This window comes from Colobus angolensis, unplaced genomic scaffold (genome assembly GCF_000951035.1).
Source record: "Colobus angolensis palliatus isolate OR3802 unplaced genomic scaffold, Cang.pa_1.0 Scaffold67, whole genome shotgun sequence".
In the NCBI taxonomy this organism is placed as follows: domain Eukaryota; kingdom Metazoa; phylum Chordata; class Mammalia; order Primates; family Cercopithecidae; genus Colobus; species Colobus angolensis.
The window spans coordinates 2,191,751-2,203,740 of NW_012120376.1; the positions used below are offsets into that span (position 1 = coordinate 2,191,751).

The window sequence follows — 11,990 nt, forward strand, 5'->3', positions numbered from 1 at the left end:
AAAATTCAAACAAAACAACTCTAGATAATATAACTACAGAGGACCAGATTATCTGTATATTATCACATTCACTACATTAAAACCATACATATTGCCAAAAATGATATCTACAACAAAATCATATTTGGGAGCAGCACAGTTTAAAGTAAAAGTTTGTTACACTTTGTATATGTTAAAACTACTTCTTAAGGAGGAAACATTTTAATAAATACCTATAGCAGTTCCCATACTATGGGGTAGAATATTTGATTAGAGAGATCTAGATACTGGTATCTAGATCTCTCTAACCAAATATAAGGATGAGGGAGAGTATTGTGGAGAAGCAAAAAGTCTGAGAAAAATATATAATCTAAAATCCTTGGAGCATAAGCACAAAGATTTCTAAGAAAATTTTAGAAATACATAAAAGCTAATATATCATGACGAAGTGAGGTATATCACAGAAAACAAAGTTACCCTAACATTGAAAATCAATGTAAGTTCCTAAATTAACAAAAATAAATTATTTCCAGAGACAAGGAAAAAGTATTTGATTATCAGAGAACTAAAACTAACACAGCATAACAAAACCAAATTGTGGAATCCAGAGATTAAGAGAAAATATTTAAATTATCTGTAGAAAAAAAGATTTGTGGTAAAATATCTCAGTATACTAGGAATAGATCTGTCTTAATTTGCCAAGAGCATTGGCAAAGTTTACAGATAAATTTGTGGTGAAAGGCTGGACACTTTCCTCCTAAAAGAAGAAATAAGACAAGGATGTCTTTACCAACTATTTCTATTAAACATTGTACTGTAAGAGCTAGATAATACAAGAAAGTAATAAGAATAAATATATGTGTACACACTAGAATGGAAACATTTTTAAAAAATTTTGATGACAAATTACCTATATAGAAAATATTAAAGAGTTTACAAAAAAGATTCAAGAACTAATAAATTAGTTTAGTGAAGTTGTAGGAGACAAGGTAAAAAAAAAAAAAAAGGAAAAAAACCCAACTGCATTTCCCATACTGGCAGTACCAAATCAGAAACTGGAATTGAATAAACTATAGTATTGATAGTAGTATAAAATAGGAAATACTCAGGGATAAACATAACAAAATGTATATACTTATATAATTACAACTGTAAAAATATTGCTGAGAGATACGAGAGCTAAGTGGATAGATACACCACATTTATGAAGAAGACTAAATTAAATTAACTAATTAATGGCATTTAATTTATAGACCAATTGTGGGAAGTTAAAGGCAATTTTAAAATCAAATTCCTAACTGTGGGAATTTAAGGGCCAAATTGGAGGGCTGACAAAACCTGGCTTTAAGACTTACTACAAAATCTGCTATAGAGGAGAGGGCAGAGCAAGACAGTGGAAGAGAAAGCTCCACGGATACTTCTCCCAGCAAGGACACCAATTCGACAACTATCTACACAGAAAAATCAAAAAACACCTTCATAAGACCCAAAAATCAGGTGAGCACTCATAGTACCTGGCTTGAACTTCATATTGCTGAAAGAGGCACTAAAGAGATTAAAAAATAAAGTTCTGAATCACTGATGCCATCCATCCACCTCCATCCCTGGTGGTGTGGTGCCCAGAGCATCTCTGGGTGCTGGGGGAAGGAAAATACAGCTATTGTGAGGCAATGAACTCAGCGCTGTCCTGTTAGAGCAGAAAGGAAAACCAGACCAATTCAGCTGATGTCGGCTCACAGATGGAAGGATCATTTAAAACTGCCCTAGAGAGAAGGTAATTGATGATTCCAGAAGTCCAAACTTGAATGCATGCAAACCTTGCCACGGATGGCTACAGCACTCTGTGTCTCCAAGTAAACTTGAAAGACAGCCTAGGGCATAAGGACTACAACTCCTGGTGCTGAACTAGTCACAGAGACAGTGGACTAGGGGTGCACACGACACACTGAGACACCAGCCAAGTGCTGGCATCAGCCCTCTCATAACCCCAGGCTGCATAGTTTGCTTAAAAAAATAATAATAATAAGACCCCTTGCTTCCACTTGAAGGCAGCAGGGGAAAGACTGGGGAGGACTTTGTATTTTATCTTGGATACCAGCTCAGCCACAGCAGGATAGGGCACCAGTCAGAGTCATAAGGCCTCCATTCCAGCTCTAGCTTCCAGACAAGATTTCTAGACACACCCTGGTCAGAAGGGAACCTGCTTCCTTGAAGGAAAAGATCCAATTCTGGCAGCATGTATCACTTGCTAACTAAAGAGCCCTTGAACCCTGAATAACCAGCAGTGACACCCAGGTACTACACTGAGGGCCTTGGCTGAGCCTCTGAGACTTGATGGCTTCAGCTACTAGCACAGCCACAGACAGGTAGAGTACTAATTAAGCTCCTCAGAGCCCCAATTCCAGGACTTGACTCTTGGTTGGCATTTCTGAACCTACCCTCGACAGGAGGGGAGCTCACTCTCTTGAAGGGTGAGTCCCAAGTTAGGCAGCATTCATGGCAAGCTGACTTAAGAGAACTTGGGTCTTAAGGGAGCATCAGATGTAGTCTGGCAGTACTCTTTGTGGCCAGGGTTGGTGGTGGGTATGAAGTGAGGTTCTTCTGCCTTTGGAAAGAGGAGAAAAGAGTAGAAAGGATCTTGTGGTTTGAGTGCCAGCTCAGCTGCAGCACAATAGAACACCAGGTAGACTTCTAAGGGTTTTGACTGTGATCCCTGACTCCCAGGCAGCACTTTTGAACCCACCAGGGACTTGGGAGACCTCAATACCCTGAAGAGAAGGACATAGGCCTTCAGGTCTGATCCAGCACAGTCATAGTGATGGTGACCACAGGAAGGGTTTAAGTCACTCCATCCCCAACTTTAGGTGGCTTAGAACACAGAGAGAGAGAGACTCTATGTGTTTGGAGAAAGTAGAGAAAGAGAATAAGAGTCTCTGCCTGATAATCCAGATAATTTTCTGGGGTCTTGTCCAAGACTATCAAGGCAGTACTTCTACAAGTCTGCAAGAACCACAGTGCAACTGGGCTTGGGGTGTCCCCTCAAGCAGATACAGCTTAGATCACATCCAAGTTTTTTCAAATAACTGGAAAGCCTTCCCACTGGCTACAAATATGCTCAGACAGTGAAGACTACAATAAATACCTAACCCTTCATTGACTCAGCACTGAAGAACATCTATTAGCATCAACATCATACTGGAAAACTTAACTTCACTACGTAAACTAAATAAGGCACCAAGAACCAATCAGGGAAAACAGAGATATATGACCTTTATGGCAGATAATTCAAAATAGCAGTACTGAGGAAACTCAAAGAAATTCAAGCTAACAGAGAGAAGGAATTCATAATTCTGTTAGATAAATTTAACAAAGAGATTGAAATAATTAAAAAGAATTAAGCAGAAATTCTGGAGCTGAAAAATGCAACTGGCATTATGAAGAATGCTTCAAAGTCCTTTAGTAGTAGAATGGATCAAGCAAAAGAAAGAATTAGTGAGCTTCATGCAAGAATTCATAATTCTGTTAGATAAATTTAACAAAGAGATTGAAATAATTAAAAAGAATTAAGCAGAAATTCTGGAGCTGAAAAATGCAACTGGCATTATGAAGAATGCTTCAAAGTCCTTTAGTAGTAGAATGGATCAAGCAAAAGAAAGAATTAGTGAGCTTCAAACAGTCAGAGAAGACAAAAGAAAAAAAAAACAATGAAACATGCCTACATGATCTAGGAAATAGCCTCAAAAGGGCAACTCTATGTGTTATTGGCCTTGAAAAGGAGGTAGAGGAAGATGGGTAGAAAGTTTATCCAAAGGGATAATAACAGAAAAATTTCCAAACCTAGAAAAAGATATCAATATCCAAGTACAAGAAAACTTTAGAACACCAAACAGACCAGCACAAAAAAAGACTACCTAAAGCATTTAATAATCAAATTCCCAGAAATCAAGGAGAAAGAAAGGATCATAAAAGCAGCAAGAGAAAAGAAACAAATAACATAAAATGGAGTTGCAATATGCCTAGAAACAGACTTTACAGTGGAAACCTTACAGTCCAGGAGAGAATGACATGATTATATTTAAAGTGCTGAAAACATTTTTACCTTAGAATAATATATCTAGTGAAAATACCCTTCAAATATAAACAAGAAACAAGGACTTACCAAAACAAACAAAAGTTGAGGGATTTCATCAACACCAGACCCATCCTACAAGAAATGCTAATGGTAGTACTTCATTCAGAAAGAAAAAGATACATTAATGAGCAATGAATAATCACCTGAGTGTACAAAACTCACTAGTAATAACAAGTACTATTGCGGGAAGTCAGGGACCCCAAATGGAGGGACCGGCTGAAACCACAACGGAAGAACATAAATTGTGAAGACTTCATGGACATTTATTAGTTCCTCAAATTAATACTTTTATAATTTCTTATGCCTGTATTTACTGCAATCTCTGAACATAAATTGTGAAGATTTCATGGACACTTATCATTTCCCCAATCAATACCCTTGTGATTTCCTATGCCTTTCTTTAATCTCTTAATCCCGTCATCTTCTTCGTAAACTGAGGAGGATGAATGTCCCCTCAGGACCCTGTGATTGTGTTAACTGCACAAATTGTTTGTAGAGCATGTGTGTTTGAACAATATGAAATCTGAGTATCTTGAAAAAAGAACAGGAAAACAGCAATGTTCAGGAAACAAAAGAGACAAGACCTCTGGCCACTGGTCAGCCAGACAGAACAGAGCCATATTTCTCCTCTTTCAATAGCAAATAGGAGAAATATTGCTGAATTCTTTTTCTCAGCAAGGAACATCCCTGAGAAAGAGAATGTGCCCTGAAGGTAGGCTTATAGATGGCCCCTTTAAGGAGTGCTTTTATGGTCAAAGCCAAAGGGATGAAACAAGCCCCTGTCTCCTGTAGTGCTCCCAGGTTTATTAGGACGAGGACAATTCCTGCCTAATAAATTTTGGTCAGACAGGTTGTCTGCTCTCAAACCCTGTTTCCTGATAAGATGTTGTCAACGACAATGCGTGCCTGAAACTTCATTAGCAATTTTAATTTTGCCTCATCTGGTGGTCCTGTGATCTTGCCCTGCCTTCGTTTGCCTTGTGATATTTTATTACCTTGTGAAGTTTGTGATCTCTGTGACCCACACCCTATTTGTGCACTCTCTCCCCTTTTGAAAATCGCTAATAAAATCTTGCTGGTTTAATGGCTCGGGGAACATCACAGATCCTGCTGACATGTGATGTCTCCCCCACCGGACACCCAGCTTTAAATTTATCTCTCTTGTGTTCTTCCCCTTTATTTCTCAAACCAGCTGAGACACTTAGGAAATAGAAAAGAACTCACGCAAGCATCAGGAGCAGGTTCTCCCGATAAAGTACACAGGAAAGCAGAATATTATAACACTGTAACTGTCGTGTGTAAACTCTTGTTCTAAGTATAAAGAATAAACAATGAACCAATCAAAAATAATAGCTACAACGTTAAAGACATAGTCAATGCAATATGATATAAATAGAAACAATAAAAATGTAAAAACACGGGATGAAATTAAAGTGTAGAGCTTTTATTAGTTTCCTTTTTACTTGTTTGTTTATGCAAATAGTGCTTAGTTGTTATCGAGTTAAAAAGAATGGGTTATGAGATGGTGTCTACAAGCCTCCTGGTAACCTCAAACCAAAAAAACATGTAATGAATACACAAAAAATAAAAACAAGAAATTACACCATATGACCAGACAAAGTCACCTTCACTAGAGGAAGAGAGGAAGAAAAGAAACAAGAACTAGAAGACCACAAAACAACCAGAAAACAGACAACAAAATGGCAGGAGTAATTCCTTACTTATCAAAAGTAACATTAAGTGTAAACTGACTAAACTATCCAATTAAAAGACATAGACTGTCTGAATGCATGCAAAAACAAGTTCTATTGATCTGTTTTCTAAAAGAAACACACTTCACCTATAAAGATGCACATGGACTGAAAATAAAGGAATGGAAAAAGGTATTCCATGCCAATGGAAACCAAAAAAAGAGCAGGAGTCACAATACTTGCATCAAACAAAATAGATTTCAAGGCAAAAACTGCAAAAAGACATAAAGAAGATGACTATGCAATGATAAAAGGGTCAATTCAGCCAGAGATACAACAATTTTAAATACATATTCACCTAACACTGGAGTACCCAGATATATAAATAAATATTATTAGTGCTAAAGAGAGAGATACATCCCAATACAAGAAAAGCTAGAGACTTCAACACCCTACATTTAGCATTGGGCAGATCATTCAGAGAGAAAATGAACGAAGAAACATCAGATTTAATCTGCACTGTAGACTTAATAGATCTAATAGATATTTACAGAACATTTTATACAAAAGTCAAGGAATACATATTCTTTTCTTCAGCACATAAATCGTTCTCAAGAATAGACCATATGTTAGGCCAAAAAGTCTTAAAACATTAAAAAATTGAAATAATATCAAGCATCTTCTCTGACCACAAAGAATAAAAGTAGAAATTTATAACAAGAGGAATTTTAGAAACAATAAAATATATGGGAATCAACAATATGCTCTTGAATAATCAGTGGGTTAAGAAAGAAATTTTAAAAAGTTGAAAAATTTCTTGAAACAAACATTAATAGTATAAACACAACACATCAAAACCTAAAGGATACAGCAAAAGCAGCACAAAGAAGGGAGTTTATAACTGTAGGTATAAACTTACAGCTTAAACATAAAATAAGAGCAAACACTTCAAATAAGCAATCTGATGATGCATCTTAAAGAATTAGAAAAGCAAGAGCAAATGAAACACAAAATTAGTGGAAGAAAAGAAATAGTAAAGATCAGAGAAGAAATAAATAAAATTGAAATAAAGAAAATATTATAAAAGATCAATGAAACAAAAAGCTGGTTTTGAAAACTTAAAATTGACAAAGTTTAGCCAGACAAAAAAATAGATGAGTTCCAACTAAATAAAATCAGAAATGAAAAAAATGAGACATTACAACTGATACTGTAGAAATTCAAAGGATTATTAGTGGCTACTATGAGCAACCATCTTCCAATAAATTCTAAAAATTAGAAAAAATGAACTCCTAGATACATGCAACCTACCAAGATTGAACCAGGGAGAAATAGAAAACCTCAGCAGAACAAAAACAAGTAATTAGGTTGAAGCTACAATAGTCTTCTAGTAATGGAAATCCTGGGACCTGGTAGCTTCACTGTTGAATTCTACCAAACATTTAAAGATTAACTAACACTAATCTTACTCAAACTATACCAAAAAGAGAAGAGACGAGAATACTTCCAAACTAATTTTACGGGGCCAGTATTACCCGATACAAAAACCAGAAAAAGACACATTTAAAAAAAATTTTAAAAAGAGCACTACAGGCCAATATCTGATAAATACTGATGCAAAAAATTCTCAACAAAATACTAGCAAACAAAACTCAGCAGTACATTAGAAAGATAATTTATCATGACTAAATGAGATTTATTCCTGCGGTGTAAGAATAGGTCCATACACTCAAATCCATATACATAATGCATCGCATCAACAGAATAAAGGATAAAACCATATGGTTATTTCAACTGATGATGAAAATTATGTGGTAAAATTCAACATTTGTGTATAACAAAAATGCTCAAAAAACTGTGTACAAAAGGAACATAGCTCAACACCATAAAAGCCATACATGACAGACCCCTACCTGGTATCGTAATAAATGGAGGAGAACTGTAAGCCTTTTATCTAAGATCTGGAACATAACAGGGATACCCTGTCAACACTGTTATTGAACATATTATTGGAACTCCTAGCTAGACCAATCAGACAAGAGAAAGAAAAAAGGGTATCCAAATTGGAAAGGAAGAAGTTAAACTATCCTTGTTTGCAGATGACATGATCTTATACTTGGGGAAACCTAAAGATTCCACCAAAAAACTATTAGAATTGATAAACAAATCAGTAACATTTCAGAATACAAAATTCAGAAGCATTTCTGTATGGCAACAGTGAACAATGTGAAAAATAAATTTAAAAAGTAGGGTCACATACAATAGCCACACATAAGTACCTACAAATTAACCAAAGAAGTGAAAGATCTAAATGAAAACTATGAAACACTAATGAAAAAAATTGAAGAGAACACCAAAAAATGAAAAAAAACTGTTCCATGTTCATGGACTGTTAAGATGTCCATACTACCCAAGCAATCCATAGATTCAAGGCAATCCCTACCAAAACACCAATGATATTCTTCCCAGAAAAAAAAAAAAACAAAAAAAAAAACAAAAAAAAACTATTCTAAAATTTATGTGGAATCACAAAAGACTCAGAATAGCCAAAGATATCCTAAGTGAAAAGAACAAAACTGAGGAATCACATTACCTGACTTCAAATTATACAACAGAGCTATAGTAACCAAAAAAAAGCATGGTACTGGCATAAAAATGGAGATATAGACCAATGGAACAGAATAGAGAACCCAGAAACAAATCCACAGACCTACAGAGTGATGGTTAATACTGACTATCAACTTGATTGGATTGAGGGTGTTAATCCTGGGTGCGTCTGTGTGGGTGTTGTCAAAGACATTAACATTTGAGTCAGTGGTCTGGTGAAGACAGATCCACCGTTAATCTGGTGGGAATAATCTAATCAGCTCCCAGCAAATATAAAGCAGGCAGAAAAACGTGAAAAGGAGAGATTGGCCTAGCCTCCCCATCTTCATCTTTCTCCAGTGCTGGGTGCTTCCTGCCCTCAGACATTGGATTCCAAGTTCTTCAGTTTTTCAAGTTGGACTGGCTCTGCTTGCTGCTCAGCTTGCAGACTGCCTCTTGTGGAACCTTGTGATGGTGTAAGTTAATACTTAAAAAACTCATATATATATATATATATGTATGTATGTACATATATGTGTATATATGTGTGTGTATATATACACATATGTATACACATATAGCTTATATATATAATATATATATATGTATCCTGTTAGTTCTGTTCCTCTAAGAGAACCCTGACTAATGGAGTGAATTCATTTTTGATAAAGGTGCCAAGAACAAACACTGAGGAAAAGACAGTCTCTTCAATAAATGTTGCTGAGATAACTGGATATCCATATGCAGAAGAATGAAACTAGACCCCTGTCTCTAGCCATATACCAAAATCAAATCAAAATAGGTAAACATTTATGCCTAGTGTTCCATTATTGGAACACTAAGCATATGGGAGTGATTTATATCCTACTGCTCAAGATCATAGCCAAAGTCCGATTTTTCACATATGTCTGCCTCCTGAGGGTACATGTTATCACATGGTGCACAGAGTTAGTCACTGCTGAAGATACTGGCATGCTGAGAGCTTGACAAAAAGTGATGTGAGTTTTCAGAAACATTTTTGAGGAAGTATCCAAAGACAGGTACATATAACTTTCCTGCATTACGTCTCATACTAGTAATTTTGTCATCACTTCTCTACTAGTTATGCTATTATGCTGTAAAAAGAAAATACCAAAATTATTACTGTTGCATTAGTTATGGGTTTGACATTTTGCATCTTCCATTTTTTGAACACTAGGCAAAATGACTACCCCTGAGACTAATAATACCTTTTTTTCCCATTTTAGTCTGAAGATGCCTCAAACTCTAAGTTTACATGAAATAACTGACCTTTTAGAGACAGATGACATCATAGAAGCAAGTGCTAAAGTGATACAACCACCTGAAAGTGCTACAGCACCTGTTTCTGATGAGGACTCAGGAGATGAAGGTGGAATAATAAATAATCTGCCAGGTTCTTTGTTGTGCGCAACTGCGTATCTTATTCAAGATGGCTCTGATGCTAAATCTGACTCAGATGTTCCCTCATACACACCTAATAATGACTCTCCTGACGAAGTTCCATCTATGTCTACTGTGCAGCAACCTCCACCATCGAGGAGGAGGAAAGTGACAAAAATTGTTTGCAAATGGCAAAAGGCTGATCTAACTGCACAAACCCTAGCAGGTAGAGTTACAGAACCACCAAAAGATTTTTTTTTTTTTTTTTTAACCAAAATGAGAACTCCCACAGAAGCTCTTGAACTTTTTCTTGATGAAAAGGTCTTTGAACTCGTTGTCAAATTCTCCAACTTATATGCTGGAAGTAAGAGTGTACATCTTGGCTTGACTAGCTCCGAATTCAAATGTTTTATGGGTATTATTTTTCTGAGTGCCTATGTCTCAGTTCCTAGAAGGTGTATGTTCTGTAAACAAAGAACAGATGTGCATAATGTACTGGTGAATGCTGCCATGAGACGTGATCACTTTGAGAGTATATTTTCTAATTTGCATGTTGCTGACAATGTAAATTTGGATCCAATGGACAAGTTTTCCAAGTTACAACCACTCATAAGCAAACTCAATGAGAGATGTATGAAATTTGTTCCAAATGGATCATATTTCAGCTTTGATGAATCCATGGTTCCTTATTTTGGTCATCACGGGTGTGAACAGTTTACTGGGGGAAAGCGCATTTGGTTTGGCTATAAGTTTTGTGGGGTGTCACATGTCGGGCTACATTTGCTGGTTTTAGTCATCTCAGGGTAAAAATCAAATGCTAAATATGAAGAATACAGTGTTGGTGCATCACTCACCCTTCAGTTTAGAGAGGCACTTACAGAGGCAAGTCCTGAATAATATCGTTTTGTATTCGATAACTTTATCACCAGTATTGCAGCATCAATTGCATCAATTCAGCTTAACAGAACAGTTATACATATATCTATGCCAGGACTAGTAGTTCTCTAAGTATTTCCGTAAAGGGAAAAAAAGAAAAATTCTTACAAAGAACTGCACTTCAATAATTATAGCAGCTTTATTAATAACAAATTAAAACTGGCAACCAATATACAAGTGGATAGATGATGCCAATCAACAGTGAATGTCAATTAACATGTAAATTTCTAAACAAATACAGGGATGCCCATACAAAGGATAATACTGAAGAAAAAACTACTAATGCAGCTACAACATAGATGAATCTCTGAAGCAGTATAAATGAAAGAAACCAGGAATAGTCGTCTATGAAAGAAACCAGGAATAGTCGTCTATAGACTGTGTGATTCTATTTATATGGAATTCTTTTTTTTTTCTTTCTTTGAGCTTTTTTTCTATTTTTATTTTTATTTTATTTTAGGTTGGGATACATGTGCAGGTTTGTTATATAGGTAAGCTCATGTCACGGGGGTTTGTTGTATGGATTATTTCACCACACATGTACTAAGCCTGGGAGGAAATAGTTATTTTTTCTGATCTCCTCCTTCTCCCAACCTCCATCCCCAAGTAGGCCCCAGTGTCTGTTGTTCCCCTCTATGTGTCTAATATGTTCTCATCATTTAGCTCCCACTTATAAGTGAGAACATGGGGTATTTGGTTTTCTGTTTCTGTGTTTATTTGCTAAGGATGATTCTATTTATATGGAATTCTAGAGGAGGCAAAGCTATAGTGACCAAGTACGGATTGACTGCTGCTAAACCAGATTTGGGGAAAATAATTTTATAAGAGGCATGATACGTTTTTTATGACTGATGGAAATGTTCTATATCTTGATTGTGATGATGATTACATGATAATACACATTTGTCAAAACACATAGAATTGTTTCCTTAAACTTGGTGAATTTAAATGCATGTAAATTATGCCTCCAAATGGTGATTAAAAAGAAATAAAACAAAATATAATTTCTGGTTCATATATAGTAGGTGGTGAAAATATAAAAATTAGTAGTAAGAAGGAAGTAGTTGTAGTAGTAAATAGGAAGAAGTTGAATCCCCAAATAGAACAAAGGCAGGCTCTGAAATTGAGGCAATAATTAATAGCCTACCAACCAAAAATGTCCAGGACCAGATGGATTCACAGCCGAATTCCCAAATTCTACCAGGGGTACAAGGAAGAGCTGGTACCATTCCTTCTGAAACTATTTCTTTTCTTTTTTTTTTTTT

At 35.9% G+C, this 11,990-nt stretch overlaps 1 pseudogene; it reads left to right on the forward strand.

Annotated features, from left to right (window-relative positions):
* The first annotated feature begins 9,642 nt into the window (after positions 1-9,642).
* The window catches only part of LOC105500597, a 13,418-nt pseudogene continuing 11,070 nt past the window's right edge, over positions 9,643-11,990 (forward strand).